Genomic DNA, 23513 nt, shown 5'->3' with positions numbered 1-23513 from the left:
CGACAGAGTAACTCTGCTTGCAAGAAAAGAGTGTAGAAAAACATAAACACTAATATTAAGGATATAAAGCTAGAGAGGAGACGTAATTGGGATACCTTGACTTCTGAAATCTACAGCCTATAATTATTTGACCATATTAGGGTTCATTAAATAAAAAGTAAAACGGCTGGAACAATTACAGTGGTGCTTGAAAGTTTGTGAACCCTTTAGAATTTTCTATATTTCTGCATAAATATGACCTAAAACACATGAAAATGCAATAAAGCAAATGAGACAAAATATTATACTCGGGCGTTTATTTATTGAGGAAAATGATACAGATATGTAATATTGGGAGTGGCAAAAGTATGTGAACCTTTGCTTTCCGTATCTGGAGTGACCCTCTTATGCAGCAATAACTGCAACTAAATGTTTCCGAGGAATTTTAGCCCATTCCTCAGAATGTTCCTCAGTACAGAACAGCTTCAACTCGGGGATGTTGGTGTGTTTCCTCACATGAACTGCTCGCTTCAGGTTCTTCCACAACATTTCTATTGGATTAAGGTCAGGACTTTGACTTGGCCGTTCCAAAACATTAACTTTATTCTTCTTTAACCGTTCTGTGATAGAACTACTTGTGTGTTTAGGGTTATTGTCCTGCTGCATGACCCACTTTCTCTTGAGATTCAGTTCATGGACAGATGTTCTAATATTTTTCTTTTGAACTCTCTAATATAATTTAGAATTCATTGCTCCATCAATGATGGCAAAGCATCCCAGCCCATGTGCAGCAAAGCAGGCCAAAACCATGACACTACCACCACCATGTTTCACAGATGGGACAGGATTCTTATGCTGGAATGCAGTGTTTTCCTTTCTCCAAACATAACGCTTCTCATTTAAACTCAAAGTTCTATTTTGGTCTCATCCATCCACAAAACATTTTTCCATTAGCCTTCTGGCATCTCCACATGACCTTTAGCAAACTGAAGTCAGGCAGCAATGTTCTTTTTGAAGAGCAGTGGTTTTCTCCTTGCAGTCCTGCCATGCACACCGTTGTTGTTCAGTGTTCTCCTGATGGTTGACTCATGAACATTAACATCAGCCAATTAGAGAGCGGTCTTTAGATGCTTAGAAGTTACCCTGGGTTCTTTTTTGACCTCAATGACTATAACATATCTTGCTCTTGGAGTGATCTTTGTTGGTTGATCACTCCTGGGCAGGGTAACAATGATCTCGAATTTCTTCCATTTGTACACAATCTGGATTGGTGGATTGGTGGAGTCCAAACTCTCTAGAGATGGTTTTGTAACCTTTTCCAGCCTGATGAGCTTCAACAACTCTTTTTCTGAGGTCCTCAGAAATCTCCTTTCTCTATGCCATGATACACTTCCACAAACATAGGTTGTGAAGATCAGACTTTGATAGATCCCTGTTATTTAAATACTCACACATGATTGTCATCCCATTGATTGAAGACCAAGTATAATATTCTGTGTCATTTGTTTAATTGGGTTCTCTTTGTCTACCTTTAGGGTGTGTGTGAAAATCTGATGATGTTTTAGATCATATTTATGCAGATATGTAGAAAATTCTAACACAAACTTTCAAGCACCACTGTAGATGGCATACAACCAACAATACTGATGCAAATAAAAAAGCCCATAGTTCATTAGAGGCTTGATGGCTGATTAATGCAGATATTCAGGATTTTGGTTTAAGATAAAAGAAGGATGTAGGGAGGAGAAGGACGTAGACTCTATATTTCAACTTGATGGCAGTATTTCTGAGATGAACTAATACATTCACATAAACACACACAAGGCTACTAGTTGTACCCTTTCTGTGCTATTTTCCATGTAAGTAAAAGACAGAAAATAGCATCAATGCCAATTAAAATATTTTTGTATAGAGGACATTTCCTCCATTAAGCCCCTGCCCTGTTTGACATATAAGTTGAGCTTCAAACGAAAGTGAACATGGTCTGACCCTCACCAGCAAAGGAAGGGAGTGGTAATGGAAGGATATATGAAAGCAGCCACAGGAGCATAATGTGGCTCTTTATGTACCACATAACATCTGCTTTCCTTTGAACATGTGCTAATGAAGCATGCTATGATGGTTCTCCATTGGACAACCAACGTGTGCCTAGAGATCTAGATCTAAAAATCGATCTTGTTATGAACTGAGCACAATTAATTTTTTATAATACAGTATATTATAATTGTACCCCTATCCTGACAATGCGGTGCCTGGAATTGGAATGTGATTAATTTAATACCACAATAACTACCTTATTATGCAGGGCTTAAATAGATTAGGTGCAAAACAATGCAGTATGTTTGTCTGTGGCTTCTAGTACAAAAGAAGACTGCTTGCTTAATTCATCTGAGGCTATTAACTATGGCATTTTTAAGAATAAATACCCTCTGAGGGTATAAAATTAACTGCACAGGCCGATTAAAGGCTAAAGGATCTTCATGAGACCATTTAATAGGACTTCCAGTGGAATTAGGTCACTGAGAGATATATAATTCTTTCATATCCTCATAACTTCAAAAGCAAACAAAAGCCATTGTTTAATGTCTGAGCTTTTATCCATGTTTAATGTCACGCTTAAGCTATATAAAAAAAAAAGACTTCCATATATGCTTTTCTGCATGATTTGAGTTTTTCATGTGATAAAAAGATTATTTTATATAAAGCCTCTTATTAAGACATAGGAAAGTGAGGAGAGACTTCCTGTTTAAATGTAGACCCCCCACAAACCTGTACTCATTAACTTGATTTCAACTTGAAAACCATGACTCACGGATATTTCTGTTCATGCATAAATAAACACGACATATTTTCCCACACACTAACATTTTAAAGATGTTTATATCATTTCAATTACACAGCTCGAGGAATCCGAGTTATTTTTCCAGTGTAAAATGTTTTGCATATAAATATTCCTTTATTTTATGGTGACATGAGAGTAATAATAATAATAAATAGTTATCATTATAATTCCTTATTATTATTATTATTATTATTATTATTATTATTATTATTATTATTAAACACGTGTACAGGTGCATCTCAAACAATTTTAATATTGTATAAAAGTACATTTTTTCCTATAATTTAATTAAAAAAGCGGAACTTTCTTATTTTATAGATACATTAAACAAAGTTATTACGGCTTAAGGCTCGTGGAAATCAAAACTCCGGCATCTCAAAATATTAGAGTAAAGAATTTATAATACAGAAATGTCGACCTGAGAAGACTCTAATCAGATCATTAACTCAAAACACCTGCGAAGGTTTCCTGAGTCTTTAATCTCTCAGTCTGGGTCAGTACACACACAATCACGGGGAAGATGGAAGTGAATGCTGCGTTTCATTTGGAAATCAAGGTTCCAGAGTCTGGAGGAAGAGTGGAGAGGAACAGAATCCGAGCTGCTTGAAGTCCAGTGTGAAGTTTCCACAGTCGGTGATGATTTGAGGAGCCATGTCATCTCCCGGTGTCGGTCCAGTGTGTTTTCTCGAGTCGAGACTCGATGCAGCATCTAAAAATTTTTCACAGGCTTATTTGCGCATATTTACCAAGATTGCCAAAATTAGTGAGGGTACTGTAGCTACAGACAGAAACTGCCTGAGGGGCCAAAGAGCAGTTGTTTTTAAGTGAAGAAATGCATGCGAGACAAATATTGGCTCCTCAACCAATGACTAACTGATGTAATTACATGACACAGCTATAAATAAGCAAGTGTTGTCATGCTCTGTGCACTTAAAAACTCCAGCCTGAACTTTCTGTGGGGGCAGAAAACAATCAAACCCATGAGAATGGAAAGCAATTCGGTAATGGAATATTGAATTTTGCTCAAAGCAATTGTTATTTATAAATGGCTAGCTTTATGTCAATGTCAATGGTTAACCAAATCCCAAGTGACAGATTCCAGATTGCATACTTTTTTTTTTCCCCAAAAGAATAAATGAAATGCCTTGAATGTGTTTTTATTATTAGTAAGGGCGCTACTATTCCAAGCCACATTTGTCATGGGAACAGATAGAAAGTTCACTGGGAAGAACTAAATAGGGTAACCAGAATTCTGACAACAAAAAGAGAAGGTGAATAGTCAACTGTTGGGCACAAACATAAATGAAGAAAGGAATGCTGAAAGGTCATTAACTGTATCTAGCACAGGTCAACGCTTTGCTCCTGTACTGAAGTCACAACTAACAAGAATGTCCCACAGCACTACAGGTTACATCTTGAAAGCAAATGCTGAAGTAATTGCATAACAGTCCTGGCAAAGACAAAGCAGGAGGGGACATGAGGGTTTTCATTCCTGTCCTCTAGGGCACTACAGCCGTGTACTGCCACAGAATGCTTGGAATGTCCAGTCTCCATTTCCATGGGGTCACTATATGAACAATGTGAGGTCTGTTCAACTGATGGCAGACAAAGTAGCCGCTGTTCATTTTCCCAGTGATCCCTTAAACTCTCCCCACCTCGAAAAATCCAAAACCCAGTAATGTGTGGAACAAACGGTTTTCTTTTGAAGCAATGGCTTGTGTAAACAGCATTTCATCACTCACTCGGACCTACAGTTGGTAACCAAAGCAACACCAGAATTTATACTGTGGTTCATAACCTGTGTAGTCATTCTCAATAGGTACACACCAGTTCTTCTTCATCTGATGGATGACTTGTGAATCTCATGCATGAAGTAAGGCGACATGTGTTTTATTATAAGAAACAAGGGTCCAGTTTATGAATTTATGAATCATAATTTAAACACAACAGGACTTTTTGAGTTTCCCAAAAGCCTTGGGTTTCACAACACAACACAACGATCATAAAATGGAGCAGCAAGCATCTCATTGAACACAAGTTTATGAGGCTTCGTGAAATTGGGTCCAGTAATGGGATCTGATTTTTCCAAAAACCATTTCGAAATGTAATAGTAATACATTAACCTAAACATTTAAAAAGTCGCAAATCGAATCCGACAATCTGTAAGCACTTGTGTTTCGGAGGGAGAAACTCTAATCGGTGTGTCTCTTTCCAGAGAGAGAGATACGAACAGCCACCTATAGGCTGACATGCCGAAAGCGATTCAAAAGCAGTTTTCTAGGCAGACATGCTTGTAAACATGATGTCTAATTGAACACCTCAAGCTAACCGTGAATAGAAATCAGATTCTCTGACTCTTCAAGCTAGCATGAGTAAAATGGTGTTACATAAACTTTATATATATAAAAAAAAGTTCTAAAATAGTTATATCACTTGCAAATATTTTGCTGTTATTCCCACTCTTGCATACCCATATAAAAATACTTAATGTCACTATTAATCATAATTCAAAATATGATTTTAAACGTCATCGTCATGACATGAGCACATACACTCAAAACGTATGGAAACTGCTTTATAAGGAGTTCTGAAATATGCCCACTGATTAACAGGGGCATTGGTGACATTATGTGTACAGATGCCTATAGGGGTCAGCATAGTCGATTGAGAATCACTCCATTTTCTTTACATTTGTTTATGTCATTGAGTGCTTTCAAGTAAATGTAACCTTTATCAGGTCTTCTGGCTGCCACTGTATGTGCAGCATGGGTGGCCTTTTCAGTTACATGCCAAGTACACTAAGAGAATTGTTCTCCAAAGCTCCAACATGATACCTGGGAATGAAGAACATTGGTGGGTGGTCTTCTATTAACGCAGCCAGAAGATAGCTTAATGGAAGGCTACCATGATTCCTTTATAAGCTACAGAATGCTTAAGTACTCATGCATGCCTACTGAACTTGTCTTAACCTTTGTGATATGAATAAGAATAAGTAATATCTGACAACAGTAAAGAAATATTTTTGCTTTGATCACAGTTTCACTGTAGCTTTGTAATCTCTACTAAATGGTTTTAGTAAAAAGGACTTAAATAATTTGGGCATTTTGATTTTGTAGTAATAAATATGAAGTATATATCAAACAAAATCATAAACAAATATATGTTTAAAAGAAAAAAAAAATGATAGGGAGAAAGTATTTGGGCACCACAAATTAGCAACATTAGTACGTTGCTGCAAAACTGTTGTCGTCCGTTACAGCTTTGATACATCTGTGGTAATTAGGTTTTTGCAGCATTGTAGTTCAATTTTGGCCCATTCCTTTTGACAATTTGCCATCAATATCCCAAGCTTATGAGGGTCCCTCTGATGGACTCACAATTTCAAAATCCTCCATAAATGAAGCCAGGACATGGCTAGGCCATGCAAGCCCCTTTACAGATCTTTATTGGAAAGAGTTTAATGTTTTTCATGCTTGTTCAGTGAACCATAAACAATTATTGCACATGCACCAGTGGAACAGTCCTTAAGACTAATATATATATATATATATATATATATATATATATACACACACACACACACACACACACACACACACACACACTCTGGACATAGCGTCATAGTGGTCATAGTGTGCAATACTGACTCAAATCTGGACAGTTTCTGTCAACAGTCAATAAAATTATAGCCTAAAAGGTTTCCATCAACCCTCTCATGCCAGGGTTATTCTGTATGCTTATGGCTGTCAGTGCTTATACGTGTAATTTTGATGAATGTTCAATATTTTTCCAATATTAAGGAGCGCCGCTGCTGCTATGATTTCCTTCCTCTAGTCATGTTTCAAGTTTATAATTTTTATTGACTGTTGACAGAATCTGTACAGATTTGAGTCAGTATTCGATGCACACTATAAGACTATGTCCAGAGTCGAAACAAAAATCGAATTTAATTTTACGTTAGCCCATGCCTTTTACATACTAGTGGGCTCCAGATGACACACAGATGTGCAGATTAGGACAGACCAGCACAGACTTAGCTTGACTGTGAATCATAGCTATAATTGGAGTGAAACTCATCTGTTGTCAGCCCAGCATTAGGAAAAAAAAAAGGTGTTTTTTTTTTTCTTGCTAAACAGGTTTTATTTAGAATCCACCCTCTGACAGTCTTGGTGTACCATGTAGTCACAGTAGACTATTAGAAAAAAGGTTCTTTCTAGCATCCAAAAGGGTTTGTTCCTTAAAGATTCTATACAGAACCCTGCAACAAAGGGTTTCCCTAGTATTAAACCTGCTATTGTTGAATTCCATCCATCCATCCATCTTCTACCGCTTACTCCTTCTTCAGGGTCACGGGAAACCTGGAGCCTATCCCAGGGAGCATCGGGCACAAGGCGTGGTACACCCTGGACAGAGTGCCAATCCATCACAGGGCACGATCACACACACACACTCACACACACATTCATACACTACGGACACTTTGGACCTTGTTGAATTCTTGAATAAAAAAAAAAAGCATTTTTCTCATTAGGAAACAAATCTGCAGGTGCGTGCAGTCTAATATGTAAAATAGTGAAATGTATGTAAGGATGCATGCTGCTTTACTGTAGGTGTCTTGACATGGTACACGCAAATAAATTTTTGAACAGAGCTGTCATTCAAGTTATATGATTTTTATCATTTATATGGTTTTATAAAAGTTACTAGAATAAGCCTTCTGAAAGGACAAGTTAACTTTTTTAAATAATAATAATAAAAAATAAAAAAATAATAATTTCTCGATCAAACATCTTTGGCCAAGCGTCTTGATATTTGTAATCTGGCCCCCACTCTGAATTAAATGGATTTGCACAGCACTGCCAAGCAATATACAGAAACAGTGAGCTGGCACTTTTATCACGGTGAGTTTATGGCTATGGATGACCTTATTTAACATGGGATTCCACTGCTGCTGATTGTAATCACTATGCAATTGAGAATAAACTAGACAAAATAAAAATTGCCTAATATTCCACTTTGAGTACCTTTTGGAAAATCATCTCCAAGTATGAATTTTCCACAGCATTGTAAAGTTCATCTGAGTGAGACACAACATTGGGAAATTATTCCCAGAATTGTTGGCAGACATCAACTCGCAATCTATCATTTCCATTTAAACGATCATCCAGCTGTGATGTTTCTTTTAGAGATTCTGTGCTTTTGAAGTAAATTGACATTAAATGGAAAAACATGTAAATTCAATCTTAAAGCCTCTTTTGTCCTTTTAGCTTCTACTGAAGAATATTATAAACATATGAGCGTCACTGGGTTCATTGAATATATTTTCAGTTAATGTGCGTAATATAATGTAAAATAAAATAAAATGAAAATCGACTAACATGCATGAAATTCACTTGTAGGAAATGTTTAATATGCAGTACATGTTTAACTGTATATTTCACTGTGATTAGGAGCAAATCTGGTCTCATTTATTTTGAATTGTACTGTATGCTACATGGGACCCTTTAACAGACGTTCAGCAATAAACACCATAGTGCATAAAAGACAAAATGGATGGTTTATATTCCATTAAAACAATGTTTACATCTATCACTCAAATCAGGAATTCATAAACTTCTGCTAAAGAGTATATTTTATAGAATATCACGGATTGAAAAGTCTCAAAGGGTAATAGCAGTCTGGGGTTTGTGTAGGAGATACACCAGAAGTTAGGGGTGTTCGTGGGCTTAGATAAACGGGGACGTTTGGACGCTGGACAAACAAGATGAACTGATCCATTTAATCAGCTTTCTATTCGTAAAAGATATGTTGCAAATTCAATTTCAATTAAATTAGCTTATACGCATAAATGATTAACTTTGAGAAGCCTTTACATCTTAAAGGATTTCTTCCAAAGCCATGGAAAATAAAGAACAAGTCGTTTTCTGTGCAGACATCTCCTTAATGTCTGGGTTTTTATTATCTTCCCAAAAAGTGCTCATGAAAGACTACTACAGTGACATCATTTTCCTAATCTATCTCAGGCACTGCTTTCTATAGAGAACAGCCGAAGAAGCTGACACAATCCAGCTCCATGATAGGAGCTGCAGTTTATTCAGATGCCAAGACACCAGCGGTCTAATCAGGACCACACAGATAGGACGGTATTTATCTAATGAACCTGAAGGCTAACAGCTTCTTTTGATCCACTTCACTTTGAGAAGCAGTTAGTTGGGAGCTCTGCTCAAGAAAGGAGGCGGTAACAGGAGCTGGCTAGATATTTATCGACACAGTGTGAGGAAATTTGTCTTGAAACAAGTGTCAGCAAGAGACATGGGCAGACAAAACTATCCTCTGTACTAGAGGAGAGTGTTTGCTCCAGAAACACAATTTTATTTTCCAAAGAAAGCAAGGGTCCCTTTTATGTTCATCAACAATCATTGAAATGGTTTTTACAATGTTTTTACAGGCTTGATACATAAAGCCAAACAAAAAATAAACGGCACGTCTGCAGAGGTTCCGTTAAAGCCTTTGGGCTTTGGTTTACACCCTCTGGTTTTGTCTTCAAGCGAGATTAACTCCTAGTGATGCATAGGTGTGTAACTTAAGCTGATTACACTGATTACATAGCTTCAGCAGGGCAGTGAACTCCACTGGCCATTCACCATCACCTTCAACAGAATGGCTCTGTGAGCGTAGGTGTCTTTGGACTCTTTGGATGAGTTTAAGTCTCTCTGATTTGTCAAATGTACATATGGGTAAAGACAATTTTCTATGAGAAATCCGAACTATGTAGCTCAGTTAAGAAAGCCTTAGTTTAATGAATAGCCTAGATGGTAATGACCTCCACCATTAGGTTCCATTGTGTCTTGGCTCCCATTATGCCCGCTTTGCCCTAGGCAGTTAGGTTCATCAACACCCTTTCTGCTGAGCTGTCTTCTCATATTCATGTTTTGATCTCAAACCCAAATGTTTTCAGTGTATAGCAAAAACAAAAGAATCGGCCTTGCCATTCTAGTACTGTTAGAGGAGAATGTATGTGAATGGAATGACAACAAAAATATACTTGGGCTCATGCCCTTGGCATAGTAATCTGTGAGTCACTTAAAGCTTTATCAGAACAAATAGCTTTGCAAGCGTTGAACTCATTTCTCCTCTACTCGTTTCAGGGTTGTTCTATGAGCTTTGTAACATAGTGTTCTATGAGGTGGGTGTGCTCAGTGAAGGCACGTGTCTTAAAATTCAGTCTTAAAAATTTTTGTTCAGGTTCCATCCTGTGGGATGTTGAGAAATGACATCAAAGTGGGATGGGAGTGGGATTTGATGTTTTTGAGCACTCGGGTCCCAACTAATCTCTCTATACGACTGTCATTGCAAGATCGAGCTTGAGGTAAGAAATCTGCCATGTGTTCTCTCTGTCCATGTTAGACTTTCCCAACCAACTGTGCAATATTGGAATGTCTTTGCAGATTTTCCCAGTTAGGAGCTCTTATTATAGAGACAGTTCTGTCTTTCCTGGGCCTGAAGCAAATACTCCTGCGATAAATGACCCAGTGTGTAGGGTTTTTCTCTCAGATTGAGTATGTGCTGAACTGAATTTTTACTGGTTGTTGGACCATCGTCCCAGCTTGCTTTAATTATATTCAACACCCACCTGGGCTTCTGCCCATATAATAACTACACAGAGAAGAACCCTATGAAGGTCTGGGGCACTTCCTGGAATCTAAATAATACAGCTTCCAACCCTTTATTCCAATTTCTAATATTATCGTGTATGAAAATACAAATGACATATTTTTAAGCATCATACTAAAGCTCTCAACTAACCAATCGGTTTGGCGGTGGTAGGGACTGGTTGAGATTGCTTCAATTCCCAGAAATTTGTAAAGATCACGTAATGCATGTGTTCTCTTTCAGGATCTGGAACAGTGCCTCAGCCATGCTCTTCACCAACAATTAACATACTCTCGTCACTTAGACCACAAGGAATAATAAGAAGCAATACCCCCATCCCGGTTGGTCTAATGGCCTGATGAGATCCGTAAGAACTCTTTTTAAAGCGATCTGAATCAGGGGGAAATGGAAGAATGCTGTGTTTGGTATGGTGGGCAGATTCATCAGCTGCTATTCATGGTATGACACACACCATCATGAATGTATACACATAATGGAACACTCAAGTCTGAATAAACTCATCTCAAGAGTAACAGGTGTGCTGCTGGCTAGACTTTGGGAATATTTATCCTAAAATCCAATAAAATACCTATGTTGTATGAAAGAACCATGTTGAGTATCTAATTTCCTCCAAGTCAATATTCATGTGGTAAAACCATAAAGTAATCTTCCGAAAACAGGGCAGCACATTGATAGACAAATTCCTTCACAGATGCTCTGGCACATCATGCTAGAAGCACAGGATATTTTGTCATACCTTACGCTGCAACAAAGCCACAAAGAATGCACTACGGAACTATTACTGAATGTGCCTACTCACCAAAAGCAGATGGTCAGGCACGTTGCATGAGAGATACCCAAAACATCTAGGAGGAATTTATACCACAGTCAGACACAAACATGTGTATAAATGTAATCTGTCAAGTATCACACACACCCCACCCCCAAAGCCACATTGATTACCCATGCATGTGACGGATACACAAGCAAGATGTGGATTTAAGACACTTAAGAGCGTGGATTACACTGACCTGTAGTAATGGCTGTTGTTTTTGTTTGGATGAAAATCCAGTTGGAACCCATTAGGGATCACGTCTCTCAGACATCTTTGAATAATGTGGCTTGTGCATTTAACTAGTTTGATGATGGAACTGGAGATGAAAGAATCCAGCCGGTTTGACATTTGCACAAGTTTGCAAATAAAAAAGTATTCTCTCGTATTGCTTATACAGTCAACCTTTAGACCAAAGTCAAGTCAGGTGGGTTTTTATTGTCATTCCTCTATATAGTTTGTATACATTGTAACGAAACGTCATTTCCTCGGGACCATGGTGCAACAGCATGAAATGAGCGCAAGACGATACATACACAGGACAATAAGTACAGAGAACATGGGCTGTGAACTGTAAACTATTGTGTAATGTAACAGCACAAGTAAGGCAGCAATATCGGCAGCAAAAAAGTGACTGATGCATCTTTGTAAAGTGCATGTGCAGTGGTACTGAGTCATTCTGGGTTAGATGTTTGACTAGCCGAGGTGAGCGTTGGGAGGCAGGAGGGTGTTGAGTAATCTGCCCCGGGGAAGAAACTGTTGCGGAGTGTGCTGGTGGTGGCACGGATGCTCCTGTGCCATCTGCCATGGCAGTAGGGTGAAGACTCCATGAGTGGGATGAGAAGGGTCGTCTGCAATACTGGTGGCTTTTTGAGGATGCAGTGGTTGTTATATGACGTATCGAGGTATCCTCACAATTCACTGAAGGGTCTTACGGTCGGAGGCTGTGCAGGTCCCTCACCACACAGTGAGACAGCTGGTCAGGATTCTCAAAGTTGTCAAATTTTAGTCATGGAAGGGCCACAACTCTGCAGTCTGAGACTCCTGCCTACTAAAAAGAAAGCATTGTCTTTTCACTACTAATCACTTAATGGAAACTATAAGTGTAAAAAAAAAAAAAAACTTTTTCAGAGCACTACATTTACAAGACTCAGACTTACTGACTGTAAAACGCAAGCAGCCTATCGAAGCCTTTTAAATTGACTGAATTGATCTTGTATACTCTCAAGAAATAAAAGGATCTCAGGTTCAAACAACACTCCTAAACTAGGCCGTGTGCTAAAACACTCACAGGAACATCTATGAACAAAGAGCAGACCCAAAGTGTCTCTCTCTCTCTTATGGCCACACTCGTTTCTTTTCACATCTGATTAGTATGCTACAATCATAGTCTCTATTTGTGGCTTCAACCATAGCATAAATTGTATCAGGGAGAGAAGGAGACCAGAAAGAGGTCAAAGGTCATTGAGCCAGTCACCAGCTAAATGCACTAAACATTATCCCATGGTAAGAGACTGTTTAATGAACTCTGCTAGGGTATTGGGTTCAGATTTCGTGAACTTTGTGACTTAAGTGAACACATGATCTTATGGGATTTTTCTATAGTCACTTATTTTTGTGCCCTGTGTTGACTGTGTTGAAAATTACTGATCTTAAGTCCTCTTTATTGACTTCAATGGTCTCCTTTCCTTGCATGGTGTGAAATGATTCAAATGCTTTGCTGCAATTCTGTCTTTTGACACAGTCCAGTAAGAGATAAAGAGGATCTTACCAGTCATTATAGTGAAAGATTTAAACAATTAACTCTTATTAACATGTTCCTCTCCCAGTCCAAACACATGCATGGTATAGGCTGATTGGCGTGTCCAAAGTGTCCGTAGTGTATGAATGGGTGTGTGAGTGTGTATGTGATTGTGCCCTGCGATGGATCGGCACCCTGTCCAGGGTGTACCCCGCCTTGTGCCCGATGCTCCCTGGGATACGCTCCAGGTTCCCCCGTGACCCTGAAAAGGATAAAGTGGTATAGAAGATGGATGGATGGATTTTAACAGTGATGTGTTGGCATTTATTTTGCAGCTGAAGGTGCCTTTGGCAAAAAAAAAAAAAAAACTAGATCTCTTTATATAGAGGGTACTGATGCGATTGATCTATGTTGTGGCAGTATACAGTACATGTGAACATTCCAACAGTTTAGACTGTGATTAAGCAGTGAGGTAGAGTCACTCTGTCTGGATCACTGTCAAGATCATGAATCTTTGTGCCAAAAATGCACAAAAAACAAACTGTATCCATTAAAAACAGAATTATTGCTTTGATCTGATGAAAAATAGACCGCATTCTACTGTGAGTATGCTATGAATCTTTCTAGATATATGTGTAACTGTAATTTCCTTTGTCTCTCAGTTTTCTCTGAGATTACTTTAATATACTGCTAGACTTTTGTTGGGCTGCCACTGAGTTCCTTCCTCTAGTGAAAAAGAAAAAAAAAAAAGAAAAAAAAAAGACAAGTCTGTTTACTTGGTTTATAGCAACATTATCATCAATGTGACTGATGTTTCAAATCTGGCACAGCCTTTAATTTTCATGACATTATCTTGATATGTGATATTTTTAAACAAAGGTAAAATGCACTTATATAAAATGTGCATTTTAAGTCCCTTCAGCAAACAAACAAACAAACAACAAAACCTTTAAAGCATCTGAATTTAAAATGAACTGGTAGTCAATTTTTAAAATGGCCCCAAGGATTTTTTTTTTTTTTCTTACAAACTCTGACAGAAACAAAAACAATATAATTTATGAATAAGATAAAAGTTATAGTTATGGCCTTATTTCTAGAAAAGGACCTTAGGATAATGGTTTAAAGTACTTTTACTTTTGTAGTTAATTAAACATTTGGCACAGTGAAAGGAAAAAAAAAAAAGGGAGAATTTTATGGACATTGGATAAATTCATGATGCAGCTCAGAAGAAAAAAATGTACTCTACAGTTTCTAATTTGAAAACAGAACTTGTTGGCCACAAACACAACAGATGGACTTGAATTATAAAAGAAGGATGGTTATGCAACAAAAACGTTCCCCACTGTGAACTATGATGAGATATGAGATATGATGTTGCAGGATTTGTTGGCTACCAATATAATAGACTCATATGTCACATTCCAGGTCATTTTAGAGAAAAGTCACGCTACTCCTGCTGAGAGATTAAGAATGAGTCATAGCTGGACCATGCAGGTGGATAATTATCCAAATCATTCCTCCAGATGTACACAAAAATAGTTCATGTGCAACAGGATTAAGCTTTTGAAATTATTATCTCAGTCCCTTAACCTAACGTTAATTGAAAAGCCAGATGAGCTGTGGAAGTAACCATAAGCAAAGAACTGAGGATTTTGGAGCAACTGGAGACGATCTGTGCGAAGGAGCAGTCACAGATGCTTTTCCATGTGTTGTGACACTATATTTCACGAAAGGCTTCCGTGCTTTCATCCTTTTTACGCGTATGCGTTATATTATTTAAACAATTAAACTAAACATTAGATTTCACACCCACACATGACTGAGAGATGAGCTGCTTCCGCTAACGATTTCTGCATAATTCTGTTCTTATACAGTTAGCTAAAAACAGAGTATGATGTTGATATATTTTAAAATGTTCAGGCCACTATTTATCCTGCCAGATCTCAAGTAGAAATCTTTCAATTTAAGTTTTTTTTTTTTCATGGCTGCTGACTTTGACTTGCCCCACGCCAGACCAGGACCCTTTTATATAATGGCTATTGCTCTGATGTACCTGGCTTCAGGCCTCTGCTCCTTGAAGAGACCTTGACTATAAACAGAAGCTCCCTCTTGCATGCTAGATTAATGTCGAACCTCTCCATGCAAAATCAAATCTTAGTCATTTGTCTTTAAATCATTTTGTTGAATGGCCATCTTTCAATTTATTACTAACCAAAAGGCTTCCTACTTGCTACAAAGTTGTGAAGACCCTGTGTGTTAAATTAGCCAATTAACACAAAACCACTGTCCTGGAAATAACACTGTCTCCCTGCAGTGAAGCAGGATTACAACTGGGAGAAATGAAAAATGCAAATGTATTTCGATAATCGTTTACCTCCATGATTTTCAGGGAGGTACTAAATGATCCCCGCTTTAGTTAGGGATGGCAGGTGTGTGTTAATACCATAAGGAAAGACCAGGGTCTCTAATTCAGAGGCATGGTAATGACAGTTAATCTAATCTTAGCCTGCCTTGGCTCACAGACAAAAGTCCCCATGAGCTGTTGACCCAGTAGTCCAGGGGTCACCAGGACAAAACTAGCACCAATCAGCCTGCTAAGCCAAGTCTTTCCCTGACAATGTATCCTGTCATTCCCATGAGCATCTGATATGAGCTTCATACATACATTACTAATGAAATACATCTAACAATGTGCAGTATCATCTCTAAAGAGACACACTCTTTCACATCAAATCTCAGACCTGTCAAGAAGTGTTGGCTTCAGTAACGTACAGTAATTTATTCTCTAGCACACACTCTAACCTAATGAATAGCTTTGTCATGAGGATATAATGTTCTGTCTGTTGGAAAGTGCGGTAACGAATTAGAAAACACTAATGTATGCCCCCTGTGTATCCACGGAAATTCTATAAACTTCATCACTGCTCTTATGAAGTAAATACTAAAAGCCTTTCATGGCAAAATGAGATGTGCAGATCACAGAGTTTGCCAGAAAGAACAGCTGTATTGTCCACCTTTGCAACCCTTACTTTTATTAGCTAGTAAAAGACCAGAACTCACCCACAGGTCAAATGTAAGTTTCTCTAACAAGCTGTCCAGAACATTAAGCCTTCATGGTTAATGGAAGACTTAAGTTCAAAAAGCAGAAATGTTCCCATCAATTTTCCATACTTTAAAAGCGGTGTATGCATTATTCTCTCATTTTTCATGTTTGGGAAACGAGCGCTGATTACCAGGGACATTACAATGGTAAAACAGAAAAAAAATTCTCTAAGGGCAAAGATAGCACCAGAGGCATATCTGCCATTTTTGGCTGTTTGTTTTCCCAGTCTTAACCTGCTCTGACAGGGTATGAAGCACTCAAGCTGGCACTTTCTCTGCTCTTCATCGTGACTGTCTGAGTACATAGCCTATAGGCGTAACCCTACAGACATTACCTAGGCCTTTATTATCTCAGAGTATAGTATAATGACGCCCCTTCCTTGACCTGATGCACATGTACTGTAGGTAAGGGAAATGTGGAGAAAAATAAAAGGTGAGCATTCTAGTAGACATAGAGATCCATTAGATCAAGTGGTCTCAAACTTTTTGCATCCAGGGACCTCTTTAATTGTGAAATAGCTTCCATGGACCCTGTCAGCACAGATTATTTTCCAACAATTCAAATTTTTGGCTTTTTGACTAAATGTCTACAATAATATGTTGGCGTTTTACTGGAGCCACAGGGCATTTTATTCCGGAACTCTCCACTGACAGATTCAATTTGATATCATTTTTAGGCCTACTTGTTTTTGAGCTACTGAGGATTGGATAAAAGCCTTTCCATTCAAATGATCTGTCAAACAGGTTAATACTGTAGCAAAATTACAAAATCGTGGCGCCCTATGACTATGTTCCATGGTCCCTTAGGGGTCCCCCATACCCCACCATCACTGTGTTACATTTCCTAGACTAACAATACATTTTCAACTAACAGAGCAAAAACAAACTGCAGTCATTTCTAAGAGATAAACTGCGTGTACTTTTCCGCCCGATATTGTCATAGATCAATGGCAAAGTTCCACTTAAAATATGAATAATCAGATTCATAATCATTTCAGGCTACATATTTTCCTCCCAACAATTTAGAGCGGTATGAAGAATGACACTGTCAGACATTGCTAAGCTGCCTTTTGACACTTAGTTATGAGCTTTTAATCTGATATGGGTAACAGGTGATACCGGCCCAAAAAGTATGTACCGGGCCCCGCGAGGCAGAGGTCTCTTTGTATATCCAGACAAAGGGCATCTTTGTTTGACAGGAACAGTGAACAGCTCTTTCATAGAACAGCGTCCCTAGGCATTATTATGAAAAGAACACAAACCTGGAAAATGAACACAACTAATAAGACAGACATATACAGAGACGACGTGAAGCTGCTGATGGACATGCTCAGATTTGTATGTTCTCCTGCTGAACGAAAACAAATACCGATGGTCTGGGACTGCAGGTGGACTTCCCCAACTGAGCTAGTGGAATTTACCTTCTCATTTTACTGTCACATTCATCACTACGTTAATGATGATGACGACAACGACAACAACGCCAATAACGACAACAATAACAATAATAGCTAGGAGGGCTATATAATTTTAGATTTAAATTTAGATTATTTAATGAAGAAATACTATCCTGTAACTACAGTGAAACCACTAGGAAATGTATCTAGTTGCAAGAAAGGAATGCAAGTTTAGAGAGATTGATTGGATTTTGTCAGGGTATGGGTTTAATGTCCTACCCTGAGGGTAGTGGTTAGCACGTTCGCCTCACACCACCAGGGCATCACACCGCCAGGGCATCAGGGTTGGGGGTTCGATTCCCACCTGCCCTGTGGGTACTGTGCTTACCTCCCCCGGTCCAAAGACATCCATGGCAGACATGTCCAAAGTGTCCATAGTGTATGAATGAAAGTGTGAATCAGTGTGTGATTGAGCCCTGCAATGGATTGGAACCCCGTTCAGGGTGTCCCTTGGCTTCCTGGGATAGGCTCCAGGTTCCCCACGACCCTGCAGGATAAGTGTTATAGAAAATGGATGGATGGAATAATAGTCAGGGTCAACTGTTATTCAGTAATTCATTAAATCCTTTCAAGCTTAAGTGTTGTCATGTGAAATATTTAGAGTGATTCTTAAAGCAGCCCTGCTTAATCATGCACTGTCTGTGTGTCCTGCCCAGGGGATATTTCTGGTCCACTGGCAGATGAAATAGCTTATCTGGGGCTGGTAATGATAGTTTCACAAGACTGAGCTGGCAGACAAAGTGGTTGGGGTTTCAGTGAGAGACATGACCCAGTGAGAGAGGTATACACACAAACCTCAGCACTTCTGCATCACAGGAAGGCAATTCGAGATTATATTTCTACCTACATGAACGGAGAAAAGCTTACAAACTATTAACCTCACAGATCCCCCGCGGAGTAGTTACCTTGAATAAAGTATGAAGCAAGAGAAAAATCGTTAACTGCAATTCAGGAAGTCATTAACCTACAGTGAAGGAAAGAAAAACGCAGGTGGTCAAAGTCTTTTTTTTCAAATAAACGAATGATTAATGGTGGCATTACTTCAAAAGAAACACGCATCATTGTTAACATTTAGCTTGAAAAAAGTTCCAACGGTTATTTGAATAGAAATTTGACCTCTATAATTTAATAGACTGATTTTCACAGAGACTTAGCTGTAGACATACCTCTTTAGAAAAGTGGGTTTGAAAAACCACTGATACTCTGAACATGCATAATTTTAGAAATATTTAAATTGCCACAATTACTATCTTTGTCTTTAATATGGTCCTAGTTACGGCTTTTATTTAAAAAAACAAAACAAAACAAAAAACCCCCAAACAAACCCAAGTGTCATTTTCAGTGTCTGCAGCTTGCTGGTAAATAGAATGGTAGTGAATGGTAATGACAGATGACACTGTACGAGTTTATATACTTATTTATCTAAATAAAGAGATTACATAGATGTTTTCTTAAAATTAAACATAGACTGTTTTGAGGCTAGGTGTTTCGAAAGTAGTCTAAACCAGACATAGAGCTTGTCTATAAAAGAAAGACACTTGTCCTTATATGAACAATATTAATCGGATGAAGCAAAAAAACAAACAATTACATTGTAATTTCCTCTTTTAAAAAAATCAAGACCTTTGTAGGATAAAACAAATAAGCAACTAAGTACGTAAGATTCAATATAGACTGAAAACAAGTCGGAGCTGCTGAGCAACCAATCATAAATGAGCAACTGTGGGCAAGTTGCTGTTTTCTGACCATAAATGTGGGTTGCCGTCGTTCGGTCTGTCACAAGTTGTTTCGAAAAACATGCAGGAAAAATGCATCATAACAGTATTTGGTTTCAAAAAGAAATAACCCACATTATATAAAAGGCAAAAGCTGACTGAACTTTAGATTCACATACAAGACTCGTTTTTTTCCCCAATGATATTTGAATATAATTTGATATGATAAGGGTGCATTCCAGTTCCTATCATAGCTTTTACAAACAAGTGAAAAACCCAGAACATTTGGAATTGAGTGCTCAGACAGCAGTGTAAATGCAGTAGTCCAAACCATACTTAAGGCTTATAATATTCACGTAATATTCCCTGCTAAGCTGACAATCATGCGAATGTTAAGCCCAAATATAGCCAAATCTTAAAGAAGTTATAAGAAATCATATCCATCATTGAGTACAGAGACTGGTTTGTCTCGTGTTGTTGTGAATATTTTTCTATGCTGTATCACACTGAATGATCCTGCAGAGAGGAAGTCAGTGGTTGAGTAGGCAGGCGGGACAGAGACAGACAGGTATGCTAATAATGTACCATGCAAACACATGGCTCCCATTACATCAAGTGCTCTACTCAGGCTCTATCGAGGACTGAAGAGACCACTGCCAGTATCGCCATGTGAAATTGTAATTGAGAACACTTAATGGCAAACCGAGATGCAAGGGTTTGGAAAGGCATTTAAGATGCCGCATGCATGACTAAAAAAGGGAACAGTCTGTGATAAAGCACCAAAATAAATTCATACTCGGATCAAATGGCCGAAAAACTGGATATTCATACTTGATTCTGGAAGGATGGAGATGGTGCGGTGGGCCATGCTGGTGTCCGTTCAACTTCACAAAACACTGAAAAAAGGAGGCAAAAAATAAAACATGTCAACGGGGACTATAAAGCTCAAAACTCCCTGACTTTTGATCACAGCTCAAGGAAAACGACTGCTCTTGCTCTCACACAGACTGATGTTCTACGATCCATGTAGAATATGTTCCACATGCATACCAGGAACTGACGGTAAATGCACAGCATATGGGGTTCTGACCTTTGGAATATCAGCATTCCCAAGACGCTTTAATACTGGAGGAGGGAATTACAATTAAGTGTACCTTTGGGAATTCATACACACAATCTTTGTTCAGTGGTTCGGATGTTGGAACATATGACCAGTTTGCCGATCAGAAAAAGAAGATATAATAAAATGACCAGTTTGGGATAGTTAGTGGGAGATTCTCCGTAGGTTTGTCTGTGAATAAGGTCCGAGACGGATGCGCATAACCTCAGGTGTTTATTAAGTGTTGATTTCTTCAATATCAGATGTGTGTGATTCTCAAACATGCCACTGAAAGTGTGAACACGTGAGAAATGCTTTGAACCGTCTGTTTATACGGACCATTTTTGCTGAATATTATATGTTGAACAGTTTGTGATATCCTTTGGACTCTTACACATCTATTCTTACTCTTAGGCTAACTCACTAAATGTCTTTCCAGCTGTTTCACGCTCTCTAGCGCTTTCATCAAAAACCTAAGAAGGTAATCATGGGTTGAATAACATACACCCACAGAGTCACGTCCCAGAGAATGACTGAGGTCTGTATTTGATAGAAACAAACACATTCACACAAATATATACAACACCCTCATTAAGACGAATCAGGAATTAAATCACTTGTTATACCGATAACGGCTGTAAGTACTTGAGGCCTGCCACCGTTCATTCACTGACTCAACCGTTTCTGAAAGATGTTTTATTCAGAAATGTCGAGCTGGCTTCTAAGGGTTGTGTTCAGAGCTGGTGAAGTCAGTGAGTTAAGTCCAAAAGTTACATGAATATTTTTTTTTTTCAGTGAAAGTTATGCATATTCAGAGTCAAGTTATGCACATGCTTAAATAAATTTTCTGGGTGTCCTTCATGGATCCATGGTTGCCAGGTCTGTCTTGAGTAAATTAGTGGTTAGCACGTTCGCCTCACACCTCCAGGGTCGGGGGTTCGATTCCCACCGTAGCCCTGTGTGTGCGGAGTTTGCATGTTCTCCCCGTGCTGTTGGGGATATTAATTTAATTAGCTATTTTGAGTACAGTAAATAAAATAATGTTGAATTAAACTGAGAACAAGGTTTGACAGAAAAAAATACATGCAGAGAGTTCAAATGAAAAGTTAAGCATTCTTACAGCTCACTTTAAGTTACTTCATAACGTTATCCATTTAAAAAATTCCGCCCTTGAAATAAGCAGTATCTGCTATTAAGATTCCGTGCCCACCAATGTCCTTGATGTGAAACCACAACAACAACAACTTTTCATTGAATTTAAATGGACAATATTATTAATTGATAATACTTTGATATCAAACTATCAAGCAGTGACACTGGACTTAATACTGCTTATCACTCAATCTGGTATTGTGCAAGATAAATGAGCTTGAGTACAAGTTTAGAATTATGTGTAACTGAGGCCATTTTGACAAACTCTCTTTTGGGTGCGTAACCCTCATAGAACACTCGGTATGGATATTAAGCCTGTAGTCTCGTTTGAGATCTGAATACTGAGCTCCTCACTATATGAACATACAACACTAAATGAACATACCACACAGCTGCTAAGATGCAGATTTCAGTGTCGTTTCCAGTGGACGTTCTTCCAACATGTCCTAGTGGATGTTTGAGAAGTTCATGAATGGTTAAGGAGAAGAACTGCAGAGACAGGGAGAACATGAGAAGTCATGTTGCACAAAAAACAGTTCATTAAGACCGTTTTTACAAGGCAAGGTTGTAATCGTATTATAGTCTAAGCAATTTCCCTAGCCTGAGGCGAGAATCTCAGTCCTATGTTAATAAAAATGAGTTTTCTTGTCTAAGTTTATAATCTGTAATGAGGGGGGTCAGCTAGTCTAATTAGAAAAGATTTTACTGTGATACTGTGAAAGTCTGCTATTAACACTGATAGGCTAAGAGTAATTACTGTTTATCAGTATACTAGAGGGTTTTTGATCCCTCACGTCTTTGCTTTTGTTTATATAAACTATCAGAAAAGGATGACTAATAAACTATGGGTGCCAATAGTAACTCTGCCAAAATGCCTGAGGAAACACACTAAACTACCTATGGCCTACTGCTGCTCTGTAAGTCTCGAAACGCTCCACAGCAGGTTTAACAGTTTTGCCATGTGATTTTCATCATAAGAATATAACTTGCTGCTCAAAAGGATAGGACATCCATTCATCTTCTATATCACTCATCCTTCAGGGTCTCAGGGAACCTGGAGCCTATCCCAGGGGGCATCAGGCACAAAGCAGGGTACCAATCCATCACAGGGTACAATCACATACACACATTTAATCATACACTACAGACACACCAATCAGCCTATACCATGCATGTCTTTGGACTGGGGGAGGAAACCAGAGTACCCAGGAGAGCACAGGGAGAATATGCAAACTCCACAAATGCAGAGGCTGGGCTCAAACCCTGGTGGTGTGAGGTGAACATGCGAACCACTAAGCCACTGTGTAGGACATTAAACCCTTACCCTCATAAAACCCCTACCCTCATAAAACCCCTACCCTCATAAAACCCTTACCCTCATAAAACCCCTACCCTCATAAAACCCCTACCCTCATAAAACCCCTACCCTCATAAAACCCCTACCCTCATAAAACCCCTACCCTCATAAAAAAAAAAACCCATAAATCACTCTAAACTTGCATTCCTTACTCTTGGAACTAGACACATTTCCTAGTGGTTTCACACTACCAGCCACAACCAAACAGAACTGACCATCGACTTCCCAACGGCTGTGTGTGAGTGTCTCTTAAGTAGTGTGGTGTGATTGAGATTGTAATTGGGAACAGGTGTGTCTGATTAGTTAATCAAGAGAAGTTGCCATGACAGTGTGTAGCTTTGGGAGTTGTAGTCGGTGTCCATGTTTGTAGTTCATGGCACATTCTGTGAAATGGAGTCAATGGTTTGCTGTGACATGCCAACACTCAGACGCCTGCCTACTGCAAGTCCTAGAGCTAGCAAAGGAAATGGCATTTCTGTCACTAAGATTTAAATTGGTAAATCCAATTTAAAGCATAAAGCAAAAGAGTTTGGAAGAAGGAAAATATGTTTTTTTTTTTTTTTGTTTGTTTTTAGTAAGGCTGG

At 38.5% G+C, this 23513-nt stretch overlaps 1 long non-coding RNA gene across 1 annotated transcript; it reads right to left on the bottom strand.

Moving 5' to 3' along the window:
* Nucleotides 1-3204: 3204 nt before the first annotated feature.
* On the bottom strand, nt 3205-23156 carry LOC108257627 (uncharacterized). Its single transcript, XR_001810496.3, has 4 exons — nt 23082-23156; nt 21958-22061; nt 20153-20217; nt 3205-3530 (listed from the first exon to the last, which is right to left on the bottom strand). It is a non-coding gene; the product is annotated as an uncharacterized LOC108257627 (long non-coding RNA).
* Nucleotides 23157-23513: the final 357 nt, after the last annotated feature.

This window comes from Ictalurus punctatus, chromosome 25 (genome assembly GCF_001660625.3).
Source record: "Ictalurus punctatus breed USDA103 chromosome 25, Coco_2.0, whole genome shotgun sequence".
In the NCBI taxonomy this organism is placed as follows: Eukaryota; Metazoa; Chordata; class Actinopteri; order Siluriformes; family Ictaluridae; genus Ictalurus; species Ictalurus punctatus.
This window is presented reverse-complemented; position numbering and strand designations above follow the sequence as displayed.